At 37.7% G+C, this 18,709-nt stretch overlaps 1 pseudogene across 1 annotated transcript in view; it reads right to left on the bottom strand.

Moving 5' to 3' along the window:
• The window catches only part of LOC149813499 (uncharacterized), a 35,408-nt pseudogene extending 18,449 nt beyond the window's left edge, over positions 1-16,959 (bottom strand). Inside the window, exons 1-10 of the transcript XR_016428257.1 lie at positions 16,715-16,959; positions 11,038-11,118; positions 10,865-10,933; positions 10,644-10,781; positions 10,429-10,534; positions 4,313-4,395; positions 3,995-4,090; positions 2,911-3,079; positions 2,675-2,817; positions 2,462-2,548 (exon numbers count right to left, since the gene is read on the bottom strand). The product of XR_016428257.1 is annotated as an uncharacterized LOC149813499 (transcript). The remainder of the gene's footprint in view (positions 1-2,461; positions 2,549-2,674; positions 2,818-2,910; positions 3,080-3,994; positions 4,091-4,312; positions 4,396-10,428; positions 10,535-10,643; positions 10,782-10,864; positions 10,934-11,037; positions 11,119-16,714) is intronic.
• Positions 16,960-18,709: the final 1,750 nt, after the last annotated feature.

Genomic DNA, 18,709 nt, shown 5'->3' with positions numbered 1-18,709 from the left:
CTCAAGAAAACATCATAGATGATCATGTTGAATCTAGTGAATCTCTCATAGAGGATAATTTTGAACCTCCAAATGATGACCAAAATTTAGAAGAAAATGTACCAAGGCAAACGCAAGTCTACTCTAGAAGAAATGAAAGTAATCCTCCTTGTGCCCTTGAAAAATTCTCTCAAAATGAGTCGATTGAAGAATCCTCTCAAAGAAGATCAAATCGTATTTCTAAAATACCAAATAGATTTGTATCTTATAATTCTTTTTCTCCAAATTTTCGAGCATGTCTGCTAGCTCTTCACTCAATTCATGAACTGACTCATTATAATGATGCTAAACAATATGCTCATTCGAATGAAGCAATGGAACTGGAACTGGAACTTAATGCACTTAAAAGGGCACAAACTTGGAAAATCATTGATCCACCCAATGGCAAGAAACCCATTGGATGTAGATGAGTTTTTAAAGTAAAAACTAAGAGTGATGGCTCTTTAGAAAGATATAAGGCTAGGTTAGTGGCCAAAGGATATGCCCAAGAGTATGGGGTAGATTATGATGAAACTTTTGCTCCTGTTGCTCGAATAACTAGTGTTCGAGCTCTTATTGCAATAGCCTCTATTAAAAAATGGTCAATTTTTCAACTTGATGTCAAAAATGCCTTTTTAAATGAAAATTTAAATGAAGAAGTTTATATAGAACCACCTCCGGGTATGAATTTAAATGGTAAAATTTTAAAATTAAAAAAGGCCTTATATGGACTTAAGCAAGCTCCTAAAGCTTGGTATGACAAGTTTAGTAATGTATTAATCAATTTAGGATTTACTTCTTACTATACTGACACTGCTCTTTTTGTTAAGAAGACAGGTGATTTCATTGTTATTCTTCTGTTATATGTTGATGATATGATCATCACTAGGAGTGACAAAAAGGAGGTAAATGATGTGAAGTCTATGTTAAAAGAAACTTTTGATATGTCTGACCTTGGATTCTTGAGATATTTTTTAGGAATTGAAGTGGCTTACTCCTCGCAATGATACATTCTATCTCAAATGAAATTAGCAGCAGACATTTGTACCAAGTCAGGAATATCTGATGAAAAGAAAGTTGAGACTCCCGAAGTTATCAATGCAAAACTGAGACTTGAGGATGGTGTTCTTCTTGAGGATCCAACCCCCTATCGTCAATTAATTGGATCTCTCACCTATTTATCCATCACCCGTCCAGATATAACTCATGAGGTTCATGCTGCAAGCCAATTTCAGCATGCACCTACTTCAGTTCATATGGTGACCGTAATGAGAATTGTGCGATACATCAAAAATATCATCTCCAAGGGGCACTTCTTATCCTCTTCCTCATCTCTTGAATTAACTGCTTTTACTGATGCTGACTGAGGAGGAAATCTCAATGATCGTATCTCAACTACTAGTCTTTGCATTTTTTTAGGAGAATCTCTTATTTCGTGGAGATGCAAGAAGCAGCAAAAGGTCTCACTATCATCCACTGAAGCTGAATATCGAGCCATGGCAATGACAACAATGAAAATCGTATGGCTCAGAAGTCTCCTTGGTGACATGGGCGTCCTCATTTCCTCTCCCACCAAGCTCTGTTGTGATAACAAAAGTGCGATCTACATTGCAAGCAATCATACTTTTCACGAGCGGACCAAGCATATCGAAATGGATTGCCATTATGTTCGAGACAAATACCTCAGAGGAACTATCACATTACCATACGTTACTTCTGAATATCAACTGGCTGACTTCTTCACCAAAGCGCTCCCAACTCCACGATTTATGTTTCTTCTTAGCAAACTTTCGGTCTTCTCCCCGTAAAGTTTGAGGGGGCATGTTAAATTATGTATATATAAATATATATATACATATACTTATATATATATACATACATATATATATATAAGTATATATATATACATATATGTATATATATATATATATATTTCTTTTTTGTTTTTTTCTTCAAATACCCAATAGGGGTATTTTGGTAAATCCTCATGTAAACTCTTCCCTTTTCCTTTTCTCTCCCTTTTGTACTTTTTCTTTTTTCTTTTTTTTTCTTTTGCTTTTTGTAAGACCACAAGGGGCCCACTCATCTTGTCGTTGGGGCCCCAACGACTAGATGGGAGCCCCCTTGTGGTCCCTTCTTCTTGGCCTCCTCCTCTATAAATAGAGGAGGTTTTCTCTTGTATGGTATTGGGTTTTTTACCCTCTTCTTTCTTTCTTCAATAATATCCAACTTATGACTTTAAGTCATTTTTCCTTTAGTTGGTTTTTTTGTATACACTTTTAGTGTTTGTGTTCTTGGCTCTTAAGATCACTCTTAAAGAGTGGTTTGCTTTATCGGTGCTTCCGCCCCTCTTCATTACAAATGAGCAGCATTCAGAAATAATAATGAACGTACATCTCAGCTAACTATGAAGCAGATGCATCTTAGAATTGCAGAAAATTACATTGTGGTAATGTGAGTGGCTCTGGAATCCACCAAGTTCACTATCCCCTCTATGAATGTTACTCTCTGGCATCGTTTTTGTTACAGACTAAAGGAATGGAAAAGGTGATTTTAGATGGGATACTATCCCAAAGAACAAAATCAATGAAGGGAAAGGGAAACCATATTACCTTAAAAATAGCACAAGATGCAGGAAGTTGGAAAATCATATTACCTTAAAAACAGCAGGCTCATTCATATCATTCCATATGCCATCAACACCATTGGACATAAAATCCTTAACCAATTTAGCCCACCACAGACGAGCTTTTTGTTGTGTGAAGTCAGGGAAAACACAAGGTCCGGGCCACACCTCCCCTAAGTAGCATGAGAAAGAGAATTTAAAAGATAACAACAAATGGTTTTCCATCCACTTTTTATAACAAAAAACTGTAAACTTAGAGAAGTTACCGACAAAATGTTCTCCATCCACTTGTAGGGTCCAGACATCATTCTTACAGCCACTATCATAAACAAAGTAACCCTTTTCATATTTAATCCCAGGATCAAGCATCCAGATAGCTCTGAAGCCAATCATGTGAAGGTTATCCACCAAAGATTTTGGATCTGGGAAATGCTCCTGATGAGAAAGTTGAAGATCAAATCAGCCATTTAGATTTTGAATCTTCTTGAGCCTTCCCTCATAACAATTATATGAAGCCATAGAGAAAGTAACTAAAACTGAAGGGTTCCAAGTAAAAAAATGTATAGCTCCTCCCCATTTCTTTTGGACATGTAAATATATAAATCATCATGAGAATATGGATGTTTACGGAAACTCTATACTTAATTACATAATCAAAATAAATAAGAATATGAATTTTGTTAAGAAAATCAGAATTAACAAAAAACCATTGTCCAGCAGTTTCAATTTATAGTGTGGTTCAGATAAAGTTTGCTCAATGGATCAAAGTAGATTGCTGCACAGTCACTTCACTACCAGGAGATGTGATGAATTATTGCTTCTTGCCAGTGCATATATGGAGTTGAAAAATGCCAGATATTCATAGATGAATTATCTTAAACACATCTTGCAAGGAATTCAATTTCTGGTGCAATGAAATGTCATAAATAATTCATCTTTGGAACACTTTTTGTGCTACATTAGAGGGTTGGAGAGTTAATCATTCAAATTTGAACCCACTGCTTTCTGGTTTATGAGATCATCTTGTTGTTATAATAGCTTTCCTTATGTACTGCACTCACTTCTGTTTGCTTGTCATAACTCTAGGGACTCATTCATATAGAAGGACAAACCTCAAGAGAGGAAGGGTCCATATTCTCTTTTTTTTTAATGATAACTATTCAATATTTCAACAAAGTGATATGGACAAATAGAATTATAGCTTATTCAAAGATAAAAGATGTGAGAAAAAAATGTTTATTATAGAGGATCTTATTGATTTAGGGTGTTAACTAACAGTAAATTGAATTTTCAGATAAAATCAAAAGGATAACTGTTCTCAAAAGAGATCAAATGAGAAGAACGACATACTTGATCAAAGGTAAAACAGCGGAAGCCATCCATGTAGTCAATGTCCATCCACACGACATCACAAGGGATACCCTTTTCACGAAATGTTTTAGCCACCTGCATAGACAACACCAAGAAGAGATGAATGCAATAGCTATTCAGAAAAGAAACCAACAAAAAGGTCCAATAATCTGAAAAATGAACTCGTGGTAATTGAAAAATAAGAACCAAGAACAGAACCTGCTCCATTAAAATGATTTTCAGGAAGTAGGTAGGCATGCTTCAGAAATAGCTCATATAGAAAACTAATATATTAGCCAAGCAGAAAAGTTTTCTTACCTTAAGAACCCTTTCATCTGACTCATAACTATAACGGCATTGATGATAGCCTAGAGACCACTTTGGAGGCATAAACACAGTTCCTGAAAGAAAAAAGGAGGAAAAGTTACATCATTAATTTGAAATTAAAGGCTTGACATAGAATCAGATGAGCCACAATGTTAAGTAAGTTTCAATTCATTGGTGTGGAGAACTTTACTGGAGTCAACAGGAGCCGAGGCAGAGAGAGAGAGAGAGAGAGAGAGAGAGAGAGAGAGATCGGCTGAGAAAGAATGTAACACACACTTATTTGATTAGGGCTAATCTCTATGTTAAATAGAGAGAGGCCAATATAAAAAATTACATAACAAGTCCCCTATTAAACAAGAAATATCAAATAGCCTACTTTTAAGAAGACTTAAACTTAAAACCTCTTAATCTCAACACTCCCCCTCAAGCTGGAGCATAGATATCAATCATGCTCAGCTTGTCACAGCATTTTAAGAAATTTGGTCTAGCAAGAAGCTTTGTAAACATATCTGCAACTTGGTCCTCCGACTTTAGATATTTGGTAGTGATATGACCAGCTTGAACCATATCTCTTATATAGTGGCAATCAACCTCAATATGCTTTGTCCTCTCATGAAAAACAGGATTGTTCGCTATATATGTGGCAGCCTTGTTATCACACATCATGGTCATAGGAAAGGAAACCTTCACCCGAAGATCATTTAGAACCGTACGAACCCACATTAATTCAGCAGTTGTTTGGGCCATAGCCCTATATTCTGATTCTGCACTCGACCTAGCAACCACATTTTGCTTCTTACTTCTCTACGAAATTAAGTTATCTCCCAAAAACACACAGAATCCTGTGGTAGATTTTCTATCCACTACAGATCCTGCATAGTCAGCATCAGAGTAAGTCACTATCTCCAGAGTTCCACCTTTCTTGAATAATAACCCTTTTCCAGGAGAAGATTTTAAATACCTGAGAATTATTATAGTTGCATTCCAGTGTACCTCAGTTGGTTTGTCCATAAATTGGCTAACTTTGCTTACTGCTAAAGCAATATCAGGCCTGATCACAGTTACATATAGTAACTTACCTACTAGTGAGCGATAACTTTTGCTATCAACCGGTTTCGACCCTTCTTCAAACAACTGAACTTTATGGTCCATGGGAATATTTGCTGGTTTAGCTCCCAACATTCCAGTTTCCTTTAATAAGTCAAGAACATACTTCCGTTGAGACAAAACCATCCCTTCACGACTCCTGACAACTTCTATACCCAGAAAATATCTAAGTGAACCAAGATCTTTTGTAACAAAGTGTTTTTGAAGATGAGCCTTTGTAGCTTCAATATCTTTCATATCATCTCATGTAAGAATGATGTCATCCACATATACCACCGTAACAACTATGCCTGAGTTAGTTTTCTTGATAAATAATGTATGATCTGCCGCTGACCTATTAAAGCCAAAACTTGACATCACCTCAAACAACTTTTGAAACCATGCACGTGGACTTTGTTTCAAGCCATATATCGTCTTTCAAAATCTACACACCTTCTGAGACTCCCCCTCAACCTCGAATCCAGGAGGTTGTTGCATGTAAACTGTCTCAGAAAGATCCCCACATAGAAATGCATTTTTCACGTCTAATTGACACAAACTCCAACCATGATGAACAGCTACTGAGAGAACAAGACGAATGATGCTCATCCGTGCAACAGAAGAAAAAGTTTCAAAGAAATCAATTCCATAAGTCTGAGTATACCCTTTTGCTACTAATCTGGCCTTGTACCTTTCAATAGAACCATCCGATTTGTACTTTATTGTATATACCCATTTGCATCCAATAATGTCAGCATCCACTGGGGAATCAACTAGATCCCATGTATGCTGAGACAATAAAGCATCAATTTCTTCTTGCATAGCCAACTTCCACCTGTTATCTAGCTCTGCCTGTTGATAGTTCAGAGGAATAGTTTCAGCAAATAAGGCTGAAATAAAAGTTTTCATGTGATCTCCAATTCTGACATCGGACACAAAATGAGATATGAGATATAAAGTACATTGTCGTGTCCCCTTTCGTAGAGTGATTGGCCTGTTATCATCATCATGAAGATCACTGTCATCAGTAGTACTTACCTCAGGAGAAGAAGAAGATGAAGGCACTAGGAGAGGTGAAGCTCTATGCACATATACCAATGGAGGATTATTAAATCGTGAAGAGGATGAAGTTTGAATCGGTAATGAGGACACAGATTCCAAAGGAAAAGGAGGTATAGGTAATGGAAAAGACTCAGCTGGATCAACTTGCATCTGGGAACCGGTACTAGAGTAATAAGGAATGGATTCCAAGAAAGATACATCCGCACTGACATACTCTTGGCGAGAAATTGAATCATAACATCGATATCCCTTTTGATTTTTTGGATAACCTATAAATAGCATTTTGTAGCTTGAGCAGCTAATTTATCACATCAGGGCCAAGTTTGTGTACAAAACAAACACATCCAAATATTTTAGGTGAGAAAGAGAAGAGTGGGGCATTAGGTTTTAGGATATGTAATGGAATTTGATCTCCCACAGAAGATGAAGGCATGCGGTTGATCAAATAACAAGCAGTGATAGCCGCATCACCCCAATATAACGCAGGAACATTGAATTGTATCATAAGGGTTCGTGCGACATCAAGTAGGTGCCTGTATTTTCGCTCAGCCACACCATTTTGTTGAGATGAATAGGCACAGGTAGTTTGGGGTTGAATGCCATGATCTTGGTAAAATTGTAACAAGGCTTTTGATTTAAACTCAAGAGCATTATCAGTGCGAACAATCTTGACAACAGATTCAAACTGAGTTTTTAATTCAAGAATTAAGGATTTTATAATCCTTGAAACTTCATATCTTTCTTTTATTAAAAACACCTATGACAACTTAGAGAAATCATCAATAATAACAAGATAATATCGACATTGAGTCCTAGTAGGGATCTTACTAGGACCCCATACATCTGCATGAAGTTCAAAAACTTTATGACTGGATTGACTCTGACTTGAAGGGAACGAACTTCAATGATGCTTGCCCAACTGACATGCTTCACACTGAAATGATGTAGTAGAAAGAATTTGAGGAAAGACATAACGAAGCTTTGATAATGAAGGATGACCAAGACGACGATGCCACTGAACAAGACTGGATGAGTGTTCCACCGCAACATAAACATTACCCACTGGATGATGTAGGTAGTAGACTCCATTTTCTTCATAGCCTCCACCAATCTTCTTCCCCGTCAGCAAATCTTGAAAATGACAACCCATCGGATCAAATATCACTCTATAGTTTAGTTCTTTGGTAAGACAACTAACAGAGAGTAAACTTTGAGAAAAATTGGGAGCATGAAGAACATTTTTCAACTGTAAGGAGGAGGATATAGAAATATTTTCCTGACCAACAACTGGTGAGGAACTCCCATCTGCTAATGAGACTCCTCGATGAGCAGTAATATCCTTATGATCTGAAAAGAAATTAGAATTTCCACACAAATGTCTGGAGGCACCAGAGTCAATAATCCACTTACTATCATTTTTATGAAGATGATCCCCTGTTGAGTAGGCAACACCAGCTACAGGAGAAGAAGATGAAGGCCGACGGGCTATCAGTTCATCATATTCTGCTCGACTAAGAGTAATATTGTCGCTGGTAGGAGTAGTTTCATTTGCATTTGCTACCTCTAGAGTTGTAACATTCGCTTTTGGAACATTAGGCTTTGATGAAGAGAAGGTTGGTCGTCCATGTTTGTCCCAGCAATGATCTTCTAAGTGTCCTGATTTTCCATAGAAATTACATTGAAGTCTACCTCTACCTCCCATACCTCTTCCACAGCCTCGTCCTCTAATATTTTGAGTATTTCCATGTCCATAACCTGATGGGACAGCTAGAGCAGATGTCTGAGATATAGGATGAGATTGTGGAAGAGAAAAAACAAGTCTACTTAAGCGATTGTATGCATCAGCAAGCGTAGGTATATCAGATCCAGTCAACATTTGAACTTTAGCAACAGAGAATTCTGAAGATAAGCCTGTGAGAAACCGAGCAACCATAGTATGTTCTTGATGATCCTTTTGCTTCGAACAACAAAGAGGCCTGTGAGCATTAAGTCTTTCAAATGCTGATTTGACGGAGGCATAGTACTGGGCCAAGGTTTGATCTCCCTGCTGCAAATTATATATCTCTTGTTCAACTTGCAGGATACGACTCACATTAGTCTCTTGAGAGTACGTATCTCGAATATTGTCCCACATCTGTTTAGCTGTATTATAGTAAATTAGACCATCTGCAATATGGGGTTCGACACTATTCATAATCCATGACATAACAATGTCATTATCTTCATCCCAAGTGATATAGTTTCCCACTTTATGATCTGGTTCAGTTTCCAATAATATGTATTTTCTACGATGTCCAGATACTGACATCATAAAAGTTCTGGACCACCTGGCATAATTTGTTTCATTCAATTTCACAGACAAGCCATACGAGAAGGGATTTGCAAAAGCCTTATATTCTCCAATAGTCTCATTCTTGGAATCGAGTTTCGAAGCTTCACCCATAATGAAAAACACTAGCTGATAATAATGCTACAATAAATGACCAAAAAAAACTTATCCCAGATCCACAAAACAAACAAAAAGGCACAACCAACCATCAGATCCCCTCTTTAGATAGCTCAGAGTTCAAATCTGAATGTTTTACGACCACACTAAGTTGTTCAACACACAGCAGAAATGATGAGGAGTCACGATAGCAGATCTAAAAAAAAAGATCGACCACATTAGGCTATTCAACACACAGCAGAAACGATGATGAGTCACGACAGCAGATCTGAAAAAAAAAAGCCAGAACCACTTCAAACATGCCATCTAGGTCCACAACCAAAACAACAACAAAGGATCATTATGCCTATGATCTGTTATAAGCACATCTCAGATAAGATCTTTTCCATAAAACAGAAATCACGGCAGCGGCAAATCAGTTAAAAAAAAATCCCCTTATCACAGGATTCACAGCAACCCCAGATAGCACAGATATCATCCAGATCCTTAAATATCCAGATCTACGACTGAATAGTATACTTTTCTTTCACTTCCACTTCGACCCATGATAAAAAAAAATTGCTTTTGTACATCACCCATCGCTGCCGATACTCAATCTGGTTGACAAAAAAATTGTCGTGGCCTTTAGATCTGATTGCAGAACTATGTCATGACATTTGTCAGACACCAGATCTGTTATCAAATCTATGCAACAAAAAAAAAAAAAAACTCGCACCTTTTTATTTCTTTACTCGAGCTTTGGTGCAGACAGAACACGTGATGCACACCTTTGTTGCAGAGAACCTGTGCTCACGTTCCCAAGACCAGTTGCTCTGATACCATGTGGAGAACTTTACTGGAGTCAACAGGAGCCGAGGCAGAGAGAGATATCGGCTGAGAAAGAATGTAAAACACACTTATTTGATTAGGGCTAATCTCTATGTTAAATAGAGAGAGACCAATATAAAAAATTACATAACAAGTCCCTTATTAAACAAGAAATATCAAATAGCCTACTTTTAAGAAGACTTAAACTTAAAACCTCTTAATCTCAACAATTGGCATAGCAGAGATATATACAACAATCACAAGATCAACTCAACTACTTCAGCAAGTTAGACCAAGTATCATCTGACCAAGTTGGAAGTTGGAAATACTCCAACGACATCCAAGATGGGCTATCATCCAAGTCTTGTATTTCCTTAACCGGTTAGAAGTTTACAACACATCTGAAAGAAGAGAGCTATGGATAACCTACAATTCCAGTTATAGTCAAGACAAGGACTAGGGAACCAAGTATCCAAAGTCCAAACATTGAGTAGAATATTGAAACAGCAAATACATTTCCATCAGACATGACATTGATGGACAACATAATTTCTTCAGTGCAAAGAAATTTCCAAAAATATAGCCATCTAAGACTAAAAGACATTGGGTAACTCTGAAAACACTATAAATATACAATAAAATTAAAGTTTTTTCTTGATATACCAAACATATAATGGAATCTGGTGACTCATTAAAGTTAATTTACCAATTGCATGAGATAGAGATGCCAAGACTTGGGAAGGAGAAGAAAATGGGCCAATCGTCACAACAGGAGCCACAAATCTTATTGTTGATTCTTTGCGTAGGTCAATCTGCAAAGAGAATTACAATCATCTAAGGAATGCATATCTGGAGAAAGATCCAAGCAATTGGATATCCTAGGATATACATTCTTGAGCAGAAGCGAAATTACAAACAGACCTCACAATGATAGGTCGTGTCAGCAAGAACCCCAAAGGCATCTCCATTTGGAAAAAGAGCTAGGACCCAAGGATGTGATTGGTACAATGACGCAGTTACAGGTCCATAGCTCCAAGCATCAGTAGTCCATGTAAACACCTGAATCAAAATGAAATTAGTTTTTAATGCATCCAATAATTCAGTAAACAAATTAAAAGGATCATGCAGCCAAAAGTGCTTACTCTTTTTCCAGTCCGTTCAAGTTGCCCACTTACCTCTCCAATTCCATAAAAAGAAGTTCCTACTAGAAGCTAGAAGAAAATTAAACCAATTAAACCCCTGTCACATAGCCAATGATATAAACTTAAAGCTGACAATGAATGAGTTTGATTTACTAGAAAGAGTTACCACAAACCTCAATGGTAACAATTTGTTGGCCATTGGTACACTCACAAAAAGGAACATATTCGGGTAAACTATGGGTGGTGATAACTGTTAAAATGTAAAATTGTACATATATATATAATAATATTATATTATTATATATATATATATATATATATATATTTCATTTCTTTCTTTTCTGTAATTTTTTTCCTTTATTTTTATTTTTTGTCTTTATGTCATCTAGTTCAGTTTGAACTAGAATGACTGTTGCTAGTCAAGTCTTGTCCAGACTTGACTAGCAGTAGAGCTGTTGGACTGACACAGTCCAACAGCTCTATTGAGTCCTCTTTCAGCTGTGTATATAAAGGGGTGCAGCCCCTCTTGTATTTTATTCCAATGCTTCTTAAGCAATTGATTTTTCATATCAATAAAGAATACATTTTTATTTTTATTTTGTTTCCAGTTATACCCTTTTTAAGGGTTATGCTTTAGTGTCATTCTTGACACTTACCCTTGTGAATCTAAGCTCGTGTTTCGAAGATCCCCATTTCATTTCATGGTATCAGAGACGTGGAAGTACTAAATCTTGAGAAAAGTTGCCTCGGTTTCCGTGCCCATTTGCAAAAGTGTTCGCCACTTGAAGAGAAGTGTTTTATCACTTCATTGGGGAAGATTTCACATCTTGTTGTATTGTTTTTTTCTCCTTTCTTTTTCATTTTCCTTCTTGTTTCTCTTTTATCCCTATTCTTTCTCTCCTTGTAATCGATGGATGACAATGATAAAGTCACCATCATGCCTATTAAACTAAGCGATACGAACTATGTAACATGGGCTTCAATCATGAAGCACCATATATGGAGAAAAGGCCTATGGGGGATTGTGGATGGTTCCGATTCGAAACCTAAGCTATCTCTTACTAAAAAGGAGGGAGATAAAGAGGTCCCTCTATCGGAAGAAGAGAAAATCAAGGCTATTGCCTCATACGAGAAGAAATGGAAAGAATGGAGAATATCTCATGCGAAGATAATGTCATGGCTTATCAATAGCGTTGACATTAAAAAATGCTCAAGTCTTGCCAAATTTGATTATGTCGATAAAGTATGGGAATACCTTAAGAATATGTATTCCCTTAAAGATATTGCACATGTGTGCAACCTCCAAGAAAAAGTTTGAATGATAACACAAGGAGACAAAACTATTCGTGAATATTATAATGGGTTGTCCGAACTTTGGGAAGAACTTTCCCTTTTAAAACCAAAGTGGCATTGTGCCGAAGACATCGAGCTTCGTCAGAAACAACTCAATGCTGAACATTTTTACCAGTTTATCACTGGATTAAGGCCGGAATTTGAAACCACTAAATCGGCCCTACTTCACCGGGGAAAAATTTCTTCTATTGTTAAAACTATTGAAGAGTTAACAATGGAAGAAAATCGTCTCCGGAAAGGTTCTTTAAAAATTGAAGATGATTCCGTTTTAGCCGTGTCTAGACCAGGGAATCATGTTCGATCATATAGGCCTCCTCACTTTAACCGACAAAATGGTGACTATGATAAGAAAAAAGTTATTTGTCATCACTGTCATGAACCGGGACACTACAGGCCACAATGTCCCAAACTTAAGGAGTTGAGAGAAAAAAGAGCTGCAATTGTTGGATCGGAGCCTAAAGATCAGGATGCACCAGTTTCCCTGGCCCAACTAATGAAGATTCTTCAGCCTCTCATCAAAGGTGCCTCTTCCTCATCTGAAGCTTCAGCCGGCGCAGCAGCCTCATCTTTTTCTGATCCAGGTAAAATTTCTTGGCTCCTTGACTCTGGTGCATCTTTTCATATGACCCCAAATAATCAAAGTCTATCCAAATGTGCTAAAAATAAAACAAGTGTGTCAAAGGTCTTTACTGTTGATGGGACTTCTCTTGAAATAGAAGGAATAGAAAATTTTGAAAAAAATTATAAAACAAAGAAATTTTCTATTCCAGAAATTAGACATGTTCCCAAATTAAATGTAAATCTTTTATCTGTATCTCAAATTTCTGATTATGGGTGTAATATTTCCTTTTCTTCTCATGGTTGTTGGGTACAGGATCGCCAGTCAGGCAAGCTGATTGGGGAAGGCCATAGAGAAGGAGGACTCTATTACATGGATAAGCTTTTTGTTAATGTCGAAGAAAGCTTTTTGTTATAATATTCAAAAAATAGAGTTGGAACTGTGGCATAAGAGACTTGGTCACCCACATATAGCCAAAATCCAACATTTTCCAAATCTAGGAAAATTTTGTAACTCTGAATCATTTGATTGTAAAGATTGTATTCTCGGCAAAATGAAAATATTACCATTTCAGAACAGAACCTTTTTCTCTTCAAGACCACTTGAATTAATACACTCGGATGTTTGGGGTCCTGCACCAGTAATTTCTAAAGGAGGATTTGTTTACTATGTTATTTTTGTCGATGATTTCTCACGACATACGTGGATGTACTTTCTCAAACATAAGTCTGAAGTATTTTCATACTTTCAAATTTTTCATAATATGGTTAAAAACAAGTTTCAAAATGATATTACTATTTTTCGCACAGATTCAAGGGAAGAGTTTTTATCCACAGATTTTCAAAATTATCTTAAATTGCATGGCATCACACATCAAAGATCTTGTCCTTATACACCTCAACAAAATGGACTGGCAGAACGAAAACATCGTCATATTATAGAAACCACTAAGACTTTATTAATAGCAAATCAAGTCCCGAAAGACTTTTGGGCAGAAGTTGCCTTAACTGCCACCTATCTCATTAATAGGATGTCATCTTCTTCGTTACAAAATATCACTCCCATTGAAAAACTTATGAACATTTCTCCAGACTACTCTAGACTAAGAATATTTGGATGCAAACGTTTCATATTTACTGACAAAAATGATAAACTTTCCCCTCGTGTGATTCCCTGTGCCTTTTTAGGATATGCTGAAAACAGAAAGGTTATAGATGTTTTGACTCAGAGTTACCGGAAGCGCGCTTCGGAAGCGTGAAACGTCACGCTTCCGAAGCGTGAGGGGAAGCGTCCCCTTTTTTTGGGAAGCGCACTTCCCCCTCGCTTCCCCATTTTTTTCATTTTTTTCGCTTCCCTCTCGCTTCCGGTTCGCTTCCTAGGTCGCTTCCGGTTCACTTCCTAGGTCGCTTCCGAGATGGTTCGGATTTTTCTTCTAAGTGATCCCACGCTTCCCCGCTTCCTAAATTTTTGAAAGTGCCTCGCTTCCCGCTCCCGCTTCCCGTATCGCTTCCCGCTCCCGCTTCCTCGACTGGTAACTCTGATTTGACTTCAAAAATAATAGACTATATGTGTCTAAAAATGTTTCCTTTCTTGAAAAGGAGAGTTTCTTTGATTTTAGAAAATTAAAAGACGTCACTGAGTACTCCTTTTTGCTAGATCTAACATCAACATCTAATGAATATGACCTTGACTGTAACTTTGATGATGATTAAAGAATTATTGATCTTAATGTTGAAAATGAAGAAGTTCATAGAGATACTAGTATTCAATATTTCAGGCGACAAGAGTCTAATCCTCCATGTGCACTTGAAAAATATTCTAACATTCTAACTAGACAATCATCCTGAGTCTCGAGGCCTCCAGGAAAGTTTGTATCATACGAGTCTTTCTCACCCACATATAGGGCAATTATTGCATTAATTCACTCATATGAAAAAACATCCACATATTTTCAAGCAAAAAATGATATCAAATGGATAGAAGCCATGAAAGCTGAATTAGATGCACTTGAAAAGGCTTTTACATGGAATATTCAAGATCTTCCTCCAGGGAAGAAAACTATAAGATGTCGATGGGTTTATAAAATTAAAACCAAGAGTGATGGTACTCTTGAAAGATATAAAACCCATTTAGTAGCCAAAGGTTATGCCCAAGAATATGGGATTGATTGTGAAGAAACCTTTGCTCCGATGGCTCGTATGAAAACTGTCTGAACCTTAATTGCCTTAGCTTCTATCAAAAAATGGTCTATTTTTCAAATGGATGTCAAAAATACTTTTTTAAACAGAAAGCTAGTTGAAGAAGTATACATGGAACCCCCTCCGGGTCTAAGTATTCCTAAGAGTAAAGTCCTTCGCTTAAAAAAAGCTCTTTATGGACTTAAACAAGCACCAAAAGCTTGGTATAATAGGTTTAGACATGTTATGATTGATATTGGTTTTCAATTCTGTTTAACTGACACTGCTTTGTTTATTAAGAATTCTGATGCAGGGATCATTGTGCTTCTTTTCTATGTGGATGATATGATCATCACCGAAAGCAATAAACAGGGAGTTAAAACAATCAAAACACTTCTTAAATCTCATTTTGAAATGACTGATTTGGGCTTGTTGAGATATTTTTTAGGCATTGAAGTTGCTTATTCTCCTAGAGGATATTTATTATCTCAGACTAAATTTGCTTTTGATAGTGTTTTTAGGTCTGGTATTACTGATGATAAGAAAGTTGGCACTCCAGAAGTTGTTAATGTTAAAATAAAGATTGATGATGAAGAACTTCTTGCAGACCCTACTCCTTACAGACAGTTTGTCGGGGCACTTTCCTATCTATCTATTATCAGACCAAATATAGCACATGTTGTTCACACAACAAGTCAATTTCAACATGCTCCTACTTCTGTTCATATGAGAGCAGTCATGCGTATTATTAAATACATCAAGTCCTCTCTTTCACTAGGGCTTTTCTTATCTTCCTCTTAATTTAATTGCATATACTGATGCTGATTGGGGAGGTGATCGGTGATCCCAATAACAGACACTCAACCACTGGCTTTTGTATCTTTTTAGGGGAATCATTGATCTCGTGGAGGTGTAAAAAGAAGCAAAAGGTATCTCTATCATCCACCGAAGCTGAATACAGAGCCATGGCAACCATGACTATGAAAGTAGTTTGGCTCCGATGACTGCTTGCTGACATGGGAGCTGAAGCAACAAAGGCTTCACAAATGTGTTGTGACAACAAAAGTGCGATCTACATTGCCAGTAACAGAACATTCCACGAACGCACCAAACACATCGAAATGGATTGTCACTACGTCAGAGAAGAATATCTACACGGGATAATTGATCTGCCATATTCACTTCAGAATATCAGTTAACAGACTTCTTTACAAAGCCTCTCGTTGCTCCCCGATTTCACTTTCTCTTAGACAAACTTTCGCTCATTGTACCGTAAGTTTAAGGGGGAGTGTTAAAATATAAAAATGTATATATATATAATAATAATATATTATTATATATATATATAAATATATTTTTTTTATTTCTTTCTTTTCTGTAATTTTTTTCCTTTATTTTTATTTTTTGTCTTTATGTCATCTAGTTCAGTTTGAACTAGAATGACTGTTGCTAGTCAAGTCCTGTCCAGACTTGACTAGCAATAGAGCTGTTGGACTGACACCGTCCAACAACTCTAAATGTCCAACAACTCTATTGAGTCCTCTTTCAGCTCTGTATATAAAGGGGTGCAACCCCTCTTGTATTTTATTCCAATGCTTCTTAAGCAATTGATTTTTCATATCAATAAAGAATACATTTTTATTTTTATTTTGTTTCCAGTTATACCCTTTTTAAGGGTTATGCTTTAGTGTCATTCTTGACACTTGCCCTTGTGAATCTAAGCTCGTGTTTCGAAAATCCCCATTTCATTTCAATAACCATATCTCTATCTTTAGCATTTGAAAATGAAAGGCTTGGATATGCTGCATTCCTTGCATCCCCAAAACAATCAAATCTAAAAACTCCCTCCTCAATAACAGGCTGAAAAAACATCTTTCTAGACTTATCATCTCTAGCATCCATTACACATTAATGTTCAGCCATCTTAGACATCAATTGATCTCCATCCATATTTTTTAATAGTACCTTGTCTCTTTTTGTGAAACTTGGTTCTGCGTTCATCAATCAAGGATGCTGTCATTTACATTTGATCACATATCGATATGGTTAAAATGTGAAACAACCTCGAAGACTTTTTGGCATATGATAAGCATGTCATAAGCCACTAAACACACACACACACAGAAGGGACAACTTAAACTTTCATGATTTTTTCCCTGCAATACATAACTAAGAATGTTACTTAAAAACTCAACCAAATTAATGATAGCCCATGTTAACATGAGGTACAAACGCCTCTAGATCACCATCGCGCAGGTTGTTTTGACCCAATCAGACCTCATAGATGGGTTCAGCATGGTCCAAATTTTAGAAATCAGCATTTAGGTTGCGTTTTTTCAACCTAAAAGTGTGTCGGAGAAACATCGCACATTGTAGGCCGTTGAATTTTTAAGCCTTATAAAACCCTGCCTACATGACGACCCAAGAGAAGATTCCCACTAAGCAAAACATGTAGATCACATCTGCAAGGCTACTTTCATGAAACGTAAAAAAAAAAGACCCGTTTGCGACTCATGGCGACACCAGCAAATATTGACCCCGTATTGTATTATATCGCATGGAACAAAAATCTCAGATTGCATCAAAATCCAAAAAATAAAGAAGCTCAATTGCAGCACTGGCGTTCATTTAGGGAGACTCGGAAGCAAAAACTCTACGCGCATTGCGCAGAACCAATGTATAAAAGTTGCAGAGCCATCTCTCATCAAAATTCACTCGGCTTCCCGAAAAACTAGAAAAACAACGAACAAAGAGAAGCCAGACAATCAACTAACCGTAGCAACCGGTTCAGTCCAATCGTAAACTTTACGACAGCCAAAATAAATCCGGAAAAAGTCTCGGAACGAAAACATAAATCAGAAAGATCATATTCTTCCAAGAGAAGAAAAAGAAAGAAAACAGAAACAGAAAACAACCAGAGAAAACGCGAACAAGAAGGAATCCTCGAGAGCTCCGGAAACATTACGAGATCACGAATCCCTCCAACAACAACCGATCGAGCGGAACGAGTTCAGAGGAAAATCATGAGGTTTTGGTCTACCGGAAGAGAGAGAGGCGTAGCGAAGAGACGGCCAAGGAACCCACGAAGAAGACTTTGAGAACGTCGGCGGGAGGGATCGAGCGGAGAGGAATAAGAGGACGGCCTCCGACGATTTAATCGTCGATTTAATGACGCCCATTTTCCGACAACGATCGAATCGTACCCAGTGTTGTGAGAGGCGTACGCCTCAATACCTGAAGCGTACGCCTCATAGGCGAAACGCACGCTCAAGGTATTGAGGCCTTGCATTGAGGCGTTTCAGGCTTGAAACACACGCTTCACTCATGTCAAGCGCACGCCTCAAGCCGTGCGTACGCATCTGTGCAGACCACCCATTTCCTGCCAAAATGCGCCGCCGGGGACACCCCTGGGCAACCCCTAGGTACCCTCTGAATCTCCGCTGCCTTTCTCTCTCGTTGTTTGCCTGAACCCCCTCACTCTCGAGCCCACCCTGCCTCGAGCCCTTGCCGGAGCCCCGTCTCCCCGGTAGGCTCAATCCGATGAGCACCTCCCCGAGTCCCTGCTTCCACCTCCCTCGCCCGACACCCCATCCGTCCCTGGGCTCCCCCTCGCAGGTAACCCCCTCTTCCTGTGTTGTCTTTTCTTCTTCTCGTTCTTCCTCTCCTTCATCCCCTTCTTCTGTTTGTCGGGATCGACGCAGGCAACCTCGTCGACGACCCTCGCCGAAGAACCCTACGCATCCATCCCTCTCAGGT

The sequence above is a fragment of the Nuphar pumila genome, chromosome 16 (genome assembly GCF_984573655.1).
Source record: "Nuphar pumila chromosome 16, dmNupPumi1.hap1.1, whole genome shotgun sequence".
Taxonomy (NCBI): Eukaryota; Viridiplantae; Streptophyta; class Magnoliopsida; order Nymphaeales; family Nymphaeaceae; genus Nuphar; species Nuphar pumila.
This window is presented reverse-complemented; position numbering and strand designations above follow the sequence as displayed.